Raw genomic sequence first — 13,578 nt, 5'->3', positions numbered from 1 at the left:
AAAATGTAACCCGTCCGTTGTGGGGAAATTTGGGTACTGTGATCGCACTATAGACTGCGGATACCGGTCCATAAATATGGGTGACTACAGAACCATATTTATGGATAGATGAAAATACGGTCATGTACACTGGGCCTTAAACCTTAGTTGCCATCTTGTTCTTATCTATGTTTTACCATGGTGAGGGATCTCAGTGAGATTTAAATGAGTTGTAGTTGATAAAGGAGGGGGTGTGAGGGTTTGGAGGAATAAGGTAATAGCACTGATGATGGTCAGGGGTCTTGGCAAGATTGGGGTAATTAGTGCGGTTTCAAAGAATCTAGATAAAAAATTTTTACAAACAAGTGTGTGCTGAGTTTATAGTCCTGAATTACTCCCATCTGTCCTCTTGCTAAACTACCACATGTAAGAAGTAGGGGACAACTGAAAGTGACTGCAGGATCAGACTACGGGTTGTTTATAATCTGTAACCATGGAGACACATCTCTGCATAGTAGCTGTTTACACAAAACATGTGGGGCATTTTTAATTCAGACTATTAAAGTTGCTTAATTTTAGTTCCTTTCTAGAACTTACATTAGGTCAAAGACATGTAGGTCATTAAACCAATACTAAGCATTAATGTCCCTAATCTTTGTATATAGTAATGGACCGATTGGGATTAATGGAAATGTTAAAGGGTTGTTCCCAATATAGACATTTATACCATATTCAAAAGATACGCCATAGATGTGGATCCCGCTTTTGGGATCTGTGCTTATATCAAGAAAGCAGGTGCCCTGAACCTTGACATGCCTGGTGAGGTGCCCACCAGCCACTGCATCCAGGTGGAAAATAATTGGAATGGTGGCAAACTATTCCCTGCCTGGATGATGTGAATGGTGGGACAGGGGTTGGTGATCCCCATTTTAGAGCTGGGTGCAGGTCCAAGAGGTAGGACCCACATCTATCAAACATCTATGGCAAACCCTGTGGATCTGAGAGATATATATATATATATATATATATATGTATGTGTGTGTGTGTATCTGAGCTGGGAATACCCCTTTTAATCTTACCTTTTTTTAGTTTTTGCTAAATTTCACTCATCTTTGTAGACATAAAAAAAAAAATACTATCTTATTTGGTTGACAATTATTTGATTGTTGGCCCCACTGGTATGGAAAAAAATATATACATTTTCATGAATATTAAGGTCTTCTAATCTTATAACAAACAAAAGAACTCTTCGCTGAACAAGTGGAATAATGGTCCCCAAATTTGACATTGCAATGCTTCTGGTCATCCTGGGTTCCTTAGGTGCAGTGGTGTACATAGAGGATGGGGACCCCATAGCAGGGATAAAATAGAGACTGCTGTCAGAAGCTGCTTAGCACTTTTACACTCCTAATCTCTAAACATGAGGTCCTGGCACCCTATCCCATTTCTGATATTTTTCACTTTTCGGCACCTGCAGAGACCAAATTCCTGTACAAGATCCTACCACCTATTAAAATGAAGGTGTTAATTCTTCCAATCGATCCTTAAAATCCCCCCTAAGTTGAACAAATGCCTCTACATCACAGGTGGCAAAATAGTCATGCTCTTCTGAAGTAGCACCCGCCAACCGGTTTAGAACCTCTGATATATGATTGAAGCACAAACTAGAAAGAAATTGTGAACCAATATGGCACTACATCTAAGACTCTCATTGCCCAAGAAAATGGGGTGTCCTGGGTATTGTAATTTGCAATAGAAAGCCGACGATAACTGGATCTGTTGTGTGGGGGTGTCGAGTTCTGAATGGAGGACACGTAGGAGCTGAGTGAAATGGGCATTTGAATTTGGGAAAAAAAAGATGTCAAGACAACCCTATTAATGGGCACCGGTCTCCGTTTGAGTGGCCTCCGATGATCATGATAAGCTGTTCTGTAACCATGCCAGACTAGCTGTAGAGCAGTTTGTACTCTCAAACTGGTTGAAATAACTGGCAGAATGTTGGCATGTGGAAGAGAGCCAAACATTCATGTTGCATATAATAACAGAATCCTCCCTACTTTGTGAGCAGCGTCCCAGAAATATTGATGTTGAACATGTTGGGATATGTATTTTACAGTTCTCAGATTCAGGACATGCTGTATTTTTGAGGATTTGTCAATAGAAAATTAAAGACTGCTTGGAGCAAGGTATTATAATTTTCAGAGTTGACTTTTACATGTTCTAATACATAGACTGATAATGTGCGTGCACACATGAGTTTCTTTTTTTTTCTTTTCTGTTTTTATTTATTTATCAAAGGTGAATGACGGAGAAATAAAACATTTCACGACTGTAGAACATAGTTATGACATGTGAGCACCAATGTAAATTATACCGTCATAGAGAACACAAAAAAAAAAAAGAGTGTGAACCGGAAAGGTGAAGGAAAGAGCGGAGGAAAAGAAGGGTATAAACGGGGAACTTATCCTCAGGGTCCACCCCACAAGCAGACGTCTCGTAGGAGGAATACTTAAATACAATTACGCACTATTAGGACATTCGATCAAGATACTCCGAAGAATTCGCAAAGCTTACCCACGGAGAACACACACACACACGTACACACACACACCCCACCCCCCCCCCCCCCCCCACCCACCCACCCCCCGGAGGGAAGCCGTAAGCTCCGCCATCCGTTTTACTTCGTGGATCTTCTGAAACCAAAGGCGTACCAAAGGGGCCTCTACCTGTTTCCACATAGCCGGAGTGCAAGCACGTGCCGTGTTGATCAGATGCCGTATTATTGACTTCTTGTATGTGGAGATCGGGATGTCACACAGATGAAGCAGGAAGAAGCCCGGGGATCTGGGCAACATGTAGTCAGTAAACCGAGATGTTACATTCCAAACCGTCTCCCAGAACGTTTTTAAGCGCTGACAACCCCAAAACGTATGTAAGAGATCACTGACCCCCACCCCGCATCTCAAACACAAAGGAGACACCTCTGGATAAAATTTATTAAGCCTGGAAGGGACCCTGTACCACCTCGTCAGAATCTTGTATCCCGCCTCCTGAATTCTACTTGATATAGAAGACTGATGAGTCATGGTATACAGTCGAGTACGCTCATCCGCGATAATACTTATGCCAAGATCCGTCTCCCACTTAGCCAAGTATGAAGGGTGTGTGTCTGCTGTTGGGGAATTTATGAGACTATAGTTTACCGAAAGGGCGTGAATGACCGAGCCCGACATTGTGCAGAGCATTTCAAATGTTGTAAGATCACGCGAAAATTCGGACGCAGGAGCAAGAGATAACAGAAAGTGACGGAGCTGGGAGGCCTGCCAAAGCGGAAGGTGTCCCGGATCCGCGCCGTCCGCTAATTGAGATGTCGTCTTCCAACTGCCGTCACTGATATAATGCCAGGCCTGTGTCGCTCCGACTAAACGTTTGCGGGAAAATGGCCCGGGGTCACAACCCGGCTGAAAAGAGGGATTGACTAATACTGGGTATAGCGGTGATGGGGAGATCCGTAAATGTTTGAAAGCCTGCATCCACATGAAACGCAAAGTCCTTCAGACGCATGGCCTGATTACTCACGGATGTGGAGAGCGTTGACACCTCAGAGGCTAAGGATCGGTTGTTGTTCTCTAGACGAGTGACTCGGTCGTCCAGGGAGCGCACAGATTGGGAGACTTCCAACAAGGCTTTGGCCTGTTTTTCCTCCAGCTGAGACATGTGCGCTGCCATGTCGGCTCGTGTGGGGAGAGCTCTTACCATCTCCCATAGTCCAGCGAGGGTACGGTCCACCTGTGTGCCCAGCTCCTGAAACCCTATGGAGGGCACTACCGGCAAGGGAGAGGCCGACAGGAGAGCTGCCGGAAAGTCCTGCGATAGCTCCGGCAGGACGCACGTGGTCGGAGCAGTGGAGGACGCCATGACAACTGCAGCAGTTGGGCTTCTGCTGGTGGGCTGGCGCTGGCTATAAGAAACGAACCAGGGAGGGTTCACGGGAGGCTCTGGGTGTGCCGGGCTTAGATTTGCCCCTTGGCATGGCTTCACGGTCCAGTACTGGGTGAGTAGTCGCTGTTAGGTTGGCTGATGTGTCCGGAGCTCCGAATGAGTGTTGCCTCACACCGCCATGCCCAAGCCACACCCCATGAGAGTTTCTTTACTCTTCTACATTACTTGAGAGTATATAAATACTTATGTACTTATTAAACTGAACCTCTGTGGAAGACCTGCAGAAAGGTACTAAATGACTTGCTCAAGTCTGAAATGGTTCGACCAAAAGAAGTGTTCATGCAGGGTTTACATGAAAAACCAAGAACGGGCAGGCACACCGCCTATCTATGGAGTGCAAAGTCTATGCCCTAGAACAAAGAACTAAAGCTACCAGCGGTAGTAGGGCAATAAAAGAGCAGCAGTATCGCTCGTTTTACACTGAATCCGTCAGTCCCACGGACCTGATAGGATCAGTGTCAGTGGGTCCTGCATGTCTGTGACACTGACTAATCTATTTATTCAAAAAAAAAAAAAAAAAAAATGCCCTCAAATGTGTCTATAGCCTTTAAAGACTAAGTACACTTTTGAAGCCTTTTTTTATTTTTTTATTTTTTTTAATAATAAATCAATGTTTTGTTTCATTTTGAACAACTTTTGTATTGGTTTTTATTTAAAAAAAAAAATGTTTTACTTTTTGTGATACAGCTTTTAGGTATCCTATATACATATAAGCTGTGTCTTGCATCCAAAACCAAATCCATTAGGTCAGCAAGACTGACTGCTTCAGTGACAGGCAGGATCCACCTGTTATCGATCACATCTAATTTCAGAGAAAACATCACATTTTATTTTCACAATAAATTTGATAAAATTCCTACTGGCGCTAGTGGTGCACACACGGCCACAGTCAATATTTCACTTTGGGATGCACGAGATTAGTTACGGGTCAGGTTCACAAGATGTCTGGCTTGTTCTGTATGAGCAGCAGATACAGGGTCAAAGGCACCCCTTCTTGATACAGGGGCTATCTGCTTTACACATGTTAGGCCTCAAGATGGTGGCTGCTAACTTCATTACTTCAGGCCTAGTCACCCATGAGATCGTGGCTCCTGACTGCTCTGTAAAAAGATTCTGATAGTTTCAAAATTGGACCAACTCCCAACCCTTAGTCTTTCTCCAGTGCTGGCCACTGACCGATACACCTCTCTGACTGTCTTAGGTCAAATCTCACTCTCTTGCACCCCTTTACTGCTACCCGCTCAGGTATCTGTACAGTAGTGGTCTGCCACACCACCCTCTGATCGCTGTTTAGGACCTGTCGCCACCCTAGGCCCAATGATACATACTAATGATGGTCCTCATCCGTCCAATGTAGCCTCCTCCGTTCCAGCTCCTCACAGTTAATCTCTTGCCATGTTTCAGCTTTCACTACTTTCCTTAATGCAAAATCACCTCTCTCCCTTGTAATCGCAGAGCTCAGGTCATGTGAACTTCCTTCCAACACAAAACTGTTTGGCGGACTCACTGATATTTTATACTCTAAGCGATGCCCCCAGGCAAGATGATTTAGATGTGAACAATCAATAAACACAACAAGATGCAATATATACACAATGTCTTTGGAGGTCGGATTAACCACTATCTTCTCCTATGTAGCATATCGTAGCATATCTTCTCCCATTATTGCCCGACAGTGGCCGATGTAACCACTGCCACCTAGTGGCCGATGTAGCCACTGCCACCTAGTGGGGGGATAAAGAAGACAGCAGCTACAACACAGCATAGCAGTTCAACAATACTTTACTGATGATGTCCATGTACAGCAATTCCATCATCTAACATTTTAGCAATATATAAGTAGTGAGAGTAATCTCAATATGCTGCAGAGTGGGATCTGTGTCTCAGGAGAAAGGCCCTACCCCTGAATATTTGAAGGTGTAATGAAGTCCTGCAATAAATAGTAAATGTCATATTAGTGCATGCTAAGCTCTATTAGCTATAGGATCTATTATTTGGCTTTTGAGGTCCGCATATGTCCATTGAAAATTGGGCACCCAGATTCCAGATTGGAATCCTCTCTGCAATAACAGCCTGAGGGACTCCTAGAAAGGGCTGTCTCCAGCAGCCCCATAGAAAGTGAATGGAGCGGTGGCCGAACATGCGAAGTAGCAATCCATTCATATGGGGCGCACAGGGACGCCATGTATTCGGGAGTCCATTCTCGGGATCGGTGGGGGTCTCAGAGGTCGGATCCCCACTGATCAGATTTTTATCACCTATCCTGTGAATAGGTGATAAATATTGTTTATGGGAAAACCCCTCTAATACATCTTAAAGAAAAACAAGAAGCCCATTTCAAATAGTTTTGATTATAAATATCCTACCCTTTTGTGTGTACAACTCTTATTAAGACCTTGTGTAGTCTGATAGTGCTGTCATGTGTTAAGGTCCTTTTACACTGGGCAATTATCGGGCAGACAAGCGTTCATAGTATGCTCGTTGACGATAATTGCCCTGTGTAAACAGGTCAGCTATCATAAGATGAACGAGAAAACGCTCGATCATCTGCTGGTCGTATAGTTTAAAAAAACTGAAATATTATAGTTGATGGCAGCACATCTCCCGATGTAAACAGGGAGACGCGGTGCCGACATCATAATAATGTATGGGGATGAGCAATTGGAGTAATGACCGCTCGTCCCCATACTAGCTTCTTGTGACAAGAGCAAACGAGCGCCGATCAACGAGCTGTCTCGTTGATCGGCGCTCGTTGCACTGGCCAAAATTGGCCGGTGTAATAGGGCCTTTACTCCCTTGCATCTGCCCTATACTTATTGCTACACTACTAAATGTACATTAGAAAAAAGTAGGGGACAGATGGAAGTGAATATAACTGCAGGATCAGACTACACAGGGTTTGTTTGTAGTCTGTAACCATGGAGACACAAAGACCTACATAGAAGGTGTAGATACCAAACAGTAGTTTATTTTTCATCAAGAATATTTTCAAAATTGCTCCATTTTATTATTTTAGATGCATTGGAGAAATAAAACAAAAAATTATTGTGAACGTGAACATGCCCTTTAAGAATATCAGAAGTGACCTTGCAGTAACAGAAGACAGCCCTATGTGTCCTGTAAAAACTATATATAACTAGTTTGGTTTAACTAATCTAGTAAATTAAGAAGTGGAAGAATCTATTGCACGTGAATTCTGTGTTTCCTTATTAGCACATATTATTTTTATTGCATTTTCTAAGTAACCGTTATCTACGAGAGCATTACGACTGCCATAAAGATAGCAGATAAATAAGAGTATTCTCATATGAAAACAATGTAAGCACTGAACGTACAAGAGGCAGAGCTCTTTTTTTTCTGCTTGCTTTATGGAAAACTACTGTTGTCAAATATTTCTTGAGATTTGTGAAGTTTGGTTATTCGGGTCGCTAATCCGATACCTCGCAGCTTGACAGTTTTATTTTAATTGGTGGATAAAACTTTAATCTTTCCCCGTTCTGTCACTTGAATTAGTTTAAGGGGTTATGTAAAAACTGGAAATAAGCTAAACAAATTCTGACGTACCGTAAGAGATATATTAAAAAACCGCTCATCACTGTATGGGTTTTACTTTGTTACTTAGAGAAATTGATTTTCGGTTAATAAATGTTCACTTTACAGAGAAAGATCACTCTGAGACGCCATTATGTAAATGTTATAAAATATTTCACTTAAGAGGAATTTATCTAAGACATCTGGTTTGCATGTCAGAGGCTTATGGGAATCTCAGGCTATAGGCACAGAATGTTATAATTGGTACCTGTGTTTGATAAGAAATGGCAAGGATAACAGTGAAAGGAAGAAAGTGGTTTTGATAGCTGAGCCGGCTGCACTATAGTTCTGTATTAAAAATGATCAATTATAATGTGGCCTCCTATTCTTATTCTTCTTCAGCGATCAGGGACAATGACTTGAATAGTAGAACTATTATGCCAAACCCAGAGTGACAGAGAATGAATTACATACACTACATGTAATTATTATACCAAATCGGTCTGTTATGCCTGGGCCGAAAAATGGAGCGCTCACAGTTTGCAATATATATTTCCTGCAGTAATTCTGTTCCCCAAGAATATTAAGGACCTTACACGAGGACCTTACACGGACTGTATACAAAGCATCCACGGACAAGTAATTTGTACGACCTTGGGGAGGGTACTTCAAGTGCTTTTTTGACTAAATGAAATTATAAAAACACGAAGAACCCCTTTAAAATGAAACGTAATATAGTTCAACTTCCATATATGTTGGTACGCCCTGTTAACACAGGATAACTATGGTAAGAATTTTGGGTTGTTTATATGGATTGTCTGGTTTATCTGAAGCTACAAGGAGAGCCTCTCTTGCTCTGGAGGACTAGGCGTGCCTATGTATTATATGTAGCACATTAATTTCAATGGGCAATGTGTAATGCTTTATTTCTCCTACGGTGGTGCTACAGAAAAATTGAACACTTGCTCCCATAGATTACAGCTGTTCACAAGGAGACCCAGCAGCAGAACAATCAGCTTATTGTCGGGGGACACTTCTAACAAAAAGGTATTATTCAAATCAAATAGGATAACACCTTTAAACAAGAGGTAGAGACACTATTGAAAGGAAAATCAGTGAAACAGTAATCAATCCAAAGTGACATTAACAATGCATTAAACACATAGGTTTTGCTAAATATTTTCTCTTACTCTGAATTTTTCAGCTCAATTCCCATCTGCATTGTGGCTTCCATTTAAAACGGAGGTCACAAGCAGTGCTAGATCCGTGGCACGTCATATACCAATGGTGCCCAAAGGATCCCATTCACTTATAATGAAGGCAGTTGGGTACCGCCAATGTGTCGTCATTTTGACGGGAAAAATAGCACTGCATGCAGCTCCATTTTTTCCATCAAAGTTAACAAGCATATCAGCGGAACTTGACTGTCAGGATTTGAGACTCCTGTGTCCCAGGCAGTGGCTCGTCTCATTGAGCCATCTGAAATGTATGGAGGTATTTTTTAGGCGTTGTATGGTGGTATTATTTGGGCACTGAATGGCAGAATTCTGCGAGCATTGTATTATTTGGCAATATTTGGGTATACACAAAAATTACTTTGCTTGTTGCCTTGGGCACCAGTTTCTAGAAAACCGGCCCTGAACCTATAGGCAAGAATATGAACTTAAATGGTCAGATAATTTGAATATTGGCTGAAGATTTAAGCTACACCTATGCTTTTGGTTTAGAAAAAAATTCAAGCGGGATAGACAAAAAATTCACTGTATAAGCCAGCATATAATAAATATTTAATTATACAATATATAGAGATATCTACACTCACCTGTCCAGCACAGTGACATCACACAAGCATAGAGATCTGACAGTGTCACCCCTTGGCTTCAAAATACATTTGCAAGCAATGTTATATACGGTGCTGCCATACTGCGCCTACAGCTCTGTGATACACAACCATAGGGACTCTCTGTACCGCTCTACAGGGTCTGTGCAAGAGGCTTTGTTATCTGCTTGGACCCTACTGGACCTTATCCCTTATTCTACCACTACCCATGGCAGCTAGAACTACAAAAATAGAGGTTCCCCATCTCAATACACTTTTCGTTTTTAAGAACAGTCGCTTTCCTGCTGTTCCAAATAGATGCCCATTGAATTAATATATAAACCAGATGGCACATGTTTCAGATGTGATGTCAGATGTAAACAGTGCTCATCAAAGATCCATTGATTTTCTGGAGCAAAGGTGAGTACAACGGAGATAGCTGGAAAATTCCACGCACACACCTTGAACCAGGCAAATTACTTACTGTAGATATTTACCATATTTACCTTAATAGAGGTCAAGTCTTTAGATAACACCTGCAGATCATTAAAATGTATTGCCACATGTACAGATGTAGCAGAGCTGAATATATTGCTATTTATACCGATGACCCAAATCTGAATTTATCATTGAGCTGTTTCTTTTGTGCATTACAGTAACTGAATGAGTACCTAGTGCCAAATAACTCAGCTCTGCTGCATCTATATGTTTTATACCTGAGTGCAATTAGGCATTCAGAAACAGTCAACCTCACAAGACACAGCTTTACGCTTCACACTTGCTCTCATGTAGCTCTAGTAGTGGTATAGGCGATGTGCTATTATATAAGCATTTCAGGAATTGATTATACAACTAAAGTACAATATAAAGGACTAGATCAACTGCTGGGAGTAGTACGGACCCGCATGGGACTTCATATACCGCCGTATAATGCTCCGCTCGATGCCGTATGTATGGAGCTATTCGCCCCTAGAAGCAATCAGAATTTGATGGAGCAGTCCAGGATTTTGTCTGTAGAATTTGTACGGTATCTAAGGGCTTATGCACACGACCGTAGTGGTGTGCACGGCCTGTGATTTGCGGCTCGGACGGCTGCGAAGTGTCATCCGCGGGCCGTGCACATGGCCGTGTAGATTAATTTCAATGAGCCTGGACTGCAAAATGCGGCCGTAACAAGACATGTCCTATCTTTTTGCGGTCCAGGCTCCTGGGCAATGCACGAACCGTGGAAACCACGGTCGTGTGCATGGGCCCATAGAAATGAATGGGACCGCAATTCACCCGCAGATTGCGGGTGAATTGCGGCCGCAAAAACACGTTTGTGTGCATGAGGCCTAACAGAAAAAACTCTGTATGCCTCCACGTAAAACACATATATATATATGTATAGTAGAGGCCCCATACACCTTATAGGTACCCTATTTTCCGTCTCCTTACGGATGCATAACATGGCTGTGTTAGTGAGGCCTCGACCTCTCCATTGGGAAGACTGCAGACTGGAGGAGCAACAGCTGTGATTTATTCTACATACATATTTTCTAACGCACACCCATCTAAGGCTTCGTTCACATCTGCGTCTGGACTCCGTTCATGGGTTCCAACTGAGCTTTCCGTCAGGGGAACACTTAAACGAAATCCAAACTGAAACAAATGGAAACCATAGGTTTCCATTTGCATCACCATTTCTGTCAAAACGACGGAACCCTTACACAGCGGTGACAAACGGAAACCATTTGCACTGGATCCGTCACCATTGAAATCAATGGTGATGCAAACGGAATGGGTTCCCCTGACGAAACCCATGAACGGAGTGCCAACGCAGATGTGAACGAAGCCTAAGATCTATGTAGAAGAAATCTCTCACCAGGGCTGAGGGCTTTAGTTGCTTTAGTGAGCGCTTTGGCCCCTTCATCTCACAGTCAGCGAGGGTTCACATGTTAACAGACGCACAAACTGGGATTGGATCCAAAACTAGAGAGAGGTGTAATGAAGAGGGAATAGAGACAATAAAAGAAAACTGGTCATAGAAAAGTATATAAAAGTCAATTGAGGGTAGGGAACTTCCAGGAAAAAAAGCATAAAATAAAACAGAAAAACTACTATAACTTTATTAGAAGGTTCTGGTTGTAGTCGGATTATCAGATTTCCAGGAATATCAGATTCGAGGCTTAATGCTCTTCCCACTTTGATCCAAGGTTTGGAAAATCAAAACATCACAGATGGATAATGCATTGAGCCACAACCATTATATGAGATTCTTCATGGCTGCAAGGGTGGATTCAAACATGGTAGATTTTGTTGTAGAAATTTCGGCGACTAAAAATCAGTTCCATTCATCTAAATAGGGTTGTTTCTGCAGCAGGTGCATGGATTTCTGCAAGTTCCATTCAGATGAACAGAACTGATTTTCAGTCACACAAATTTCTGCCGCATGTGACTGCACCCTTAAAAGGGTTGTCCCAGAATGAATGAAAAAAATAAATAAAAGCAGACATAATGCAGTGCACGACATTCTCTTTTTAACTAAGCTAGAACCAGTCCTGTATCTTACATGGATCCCGAGATCTCCCCATTCATTGCTCTGATTGCTCTGCTAGATTTTCTTCTGGCCGGCAGCTCTAGGGCGTTTCCTTTCTGCTGCAGCTCCTCCCCCTCCCTGTCATAGCTTGTTTAGACAGATCGTTCTGTTTCACTGCCTTCGCCTTCTCTCTAGGAGAAGATTTACAAATGCCCCCATTACATGTCTTTTTAGAGGGAGAGCCCAATGCCATAAAACTGAAGAAGAGGGAGAGCCTGCAGCTTACACACAGTGAGAGGATGAGCAGGAGAGAGGAGAGCTCAATGCTGAATGTAAGCAGTGCTGTCTACAGGCTCTCTTCATCTAAGCAGACTGCTGGCTCTCCTGTGTGTTTCTTACTGTGTGAGTCTCTATTGGCTGGTGGCAGTTGGAGAGTGCAACTGAGCATGTGCATCTTCCCTCATTCAGCTCAGTAGGAGGACGTGCACATTTCTATACAGACGGAACACCAGGTGGCGCCATTATTTTGTATTAAAGGGAATATCTTGAAACTGGAGCATTTTTTAAATATTGGGTAAATTACAAAACAAATTCATTTTTAATGCGGAATTATATTGCAATAACATTTAATACTAGGACAACCCCCTTAAGAGCTGGTAATGAGGCAAAAGTATCCACTAAATCTCTTGCTGATCTCCAACTCCCTGGAGTCTGACGATGAGGAGATCTTGGAGATACCACCTGTTTTCCTCTTGGATCTTGACACACTCAGGACCTGAATGGAATCGCTTCATGAAACACTGTATCCTCTAAATAAAGAAACACCTTCTCCAAAGTCATACGTACAATAGAGGCAAACCATGCGTTCACTATAGGACCCGTGAGAAGAGGGACCCAGCTCAGGCTACCAAGTGAGGAGGAAACACCCAGAGGGTATTGTGGCCCTTTTTTCCTACAAGTGATGGTAAGAGTGTGAGGGGGCAACAAGTTTTGGGCCCTACTGTACTGGAAGTTGGCGTGTGATGGTGTTAAACTGCACAAGCATAGGGCCTCAATACCAATATATTTTAAACATATTGGTCGGCATTGCTAATGGGAGCAGTCTCTGGCTGGCACTTTTATGTAGCACTCTGTATTGCACGCTTTATGGGGGCACTCTGTCAGTATTTTCAGATTCCATGGCAACTAATCAGGTTTCAGCTTTCAGTTTTCCATTACAGATTAGAGAATAAATGAAGTAATTATCTGATTGGTTGCTATGAGCAATCACGTTGTGTCCTCTTGGGTTTTTTATGCCTGATGCCCGGAGTCTCGAGCAGCATCAGGCGATCTGTATCTCTACTGCTCCCATAGTTCTTTTTTTAGCCTTTTTACATTAGGTTTTTACAGTTCGGCAATATCCTTCTTAAATGATTTTGCTCAAGGTTAGCTCTAATTATTTTTGGCAAGACAATCTCTAATTCATTTCTAGCATTATAGTGGCTAATGTGTTCTGAGGACTGATGTTAATGAACGGAGAGAAATGTGATAATGAAATCTGATTTTTCATTTTTTTTATTCTGCGATGTGATAAATCATGGGTGTTTATGGTGGAGGAAATGGAATTTTGAAGTGGGAATTAAATAAAAGATGGAGTGGCACCCAGGGCATTGCTACTGTGGTGGTTGATATGGCAAGGTTTTGGTCTGTAAACACATCTGTAATTTAAAGTTTCCAAACATGATCATTT

General features: G+C 42.3%; 1 long non-coding RNA gene across 1 annotated transcript in view; it reads right to left on the bottom strand.

The window, feature by feature from the left end:
• Positions 1 to 9,623, bottom strand: part of LOC142660333 (uncharacterized) — an 84,426-nt gene extending 74,803 nt beyond the window's left edge. The window contains exon 1 of the long non-coding RNA XR_012850463.1: positions 9,335 to 9,623. This is a non-coding gene — a long non-coding RNA (uncharacterized LOC142660333). The remainder of the gene's footprint in view (positions 1 to 9,334) is intronic.
• Between the last annotated feature and the right edge of the window lie 3,955 nt (positions 9,624 to 13,578).

The sequence above is a fragment of the Rhinoderma darwinii genome, chromosome 9, assembly GCF_050947455.1.
Source record: "Rhinoderma darwinii isolate aRhiDar2 chromosome 9, aRhiDar2.hap1, whole genome shotgun sequence".
NCBI lineage: Eukaryota > Metazoa > Chordata > Amphibia > Anura > Rhinodermatidae > Rhinoderma > Rhinoderma darwinii.
Note: the sequence above shows the minus strand (reverse complement) of the source record. Positions and strands in the feature narration are given on the sequence as shown.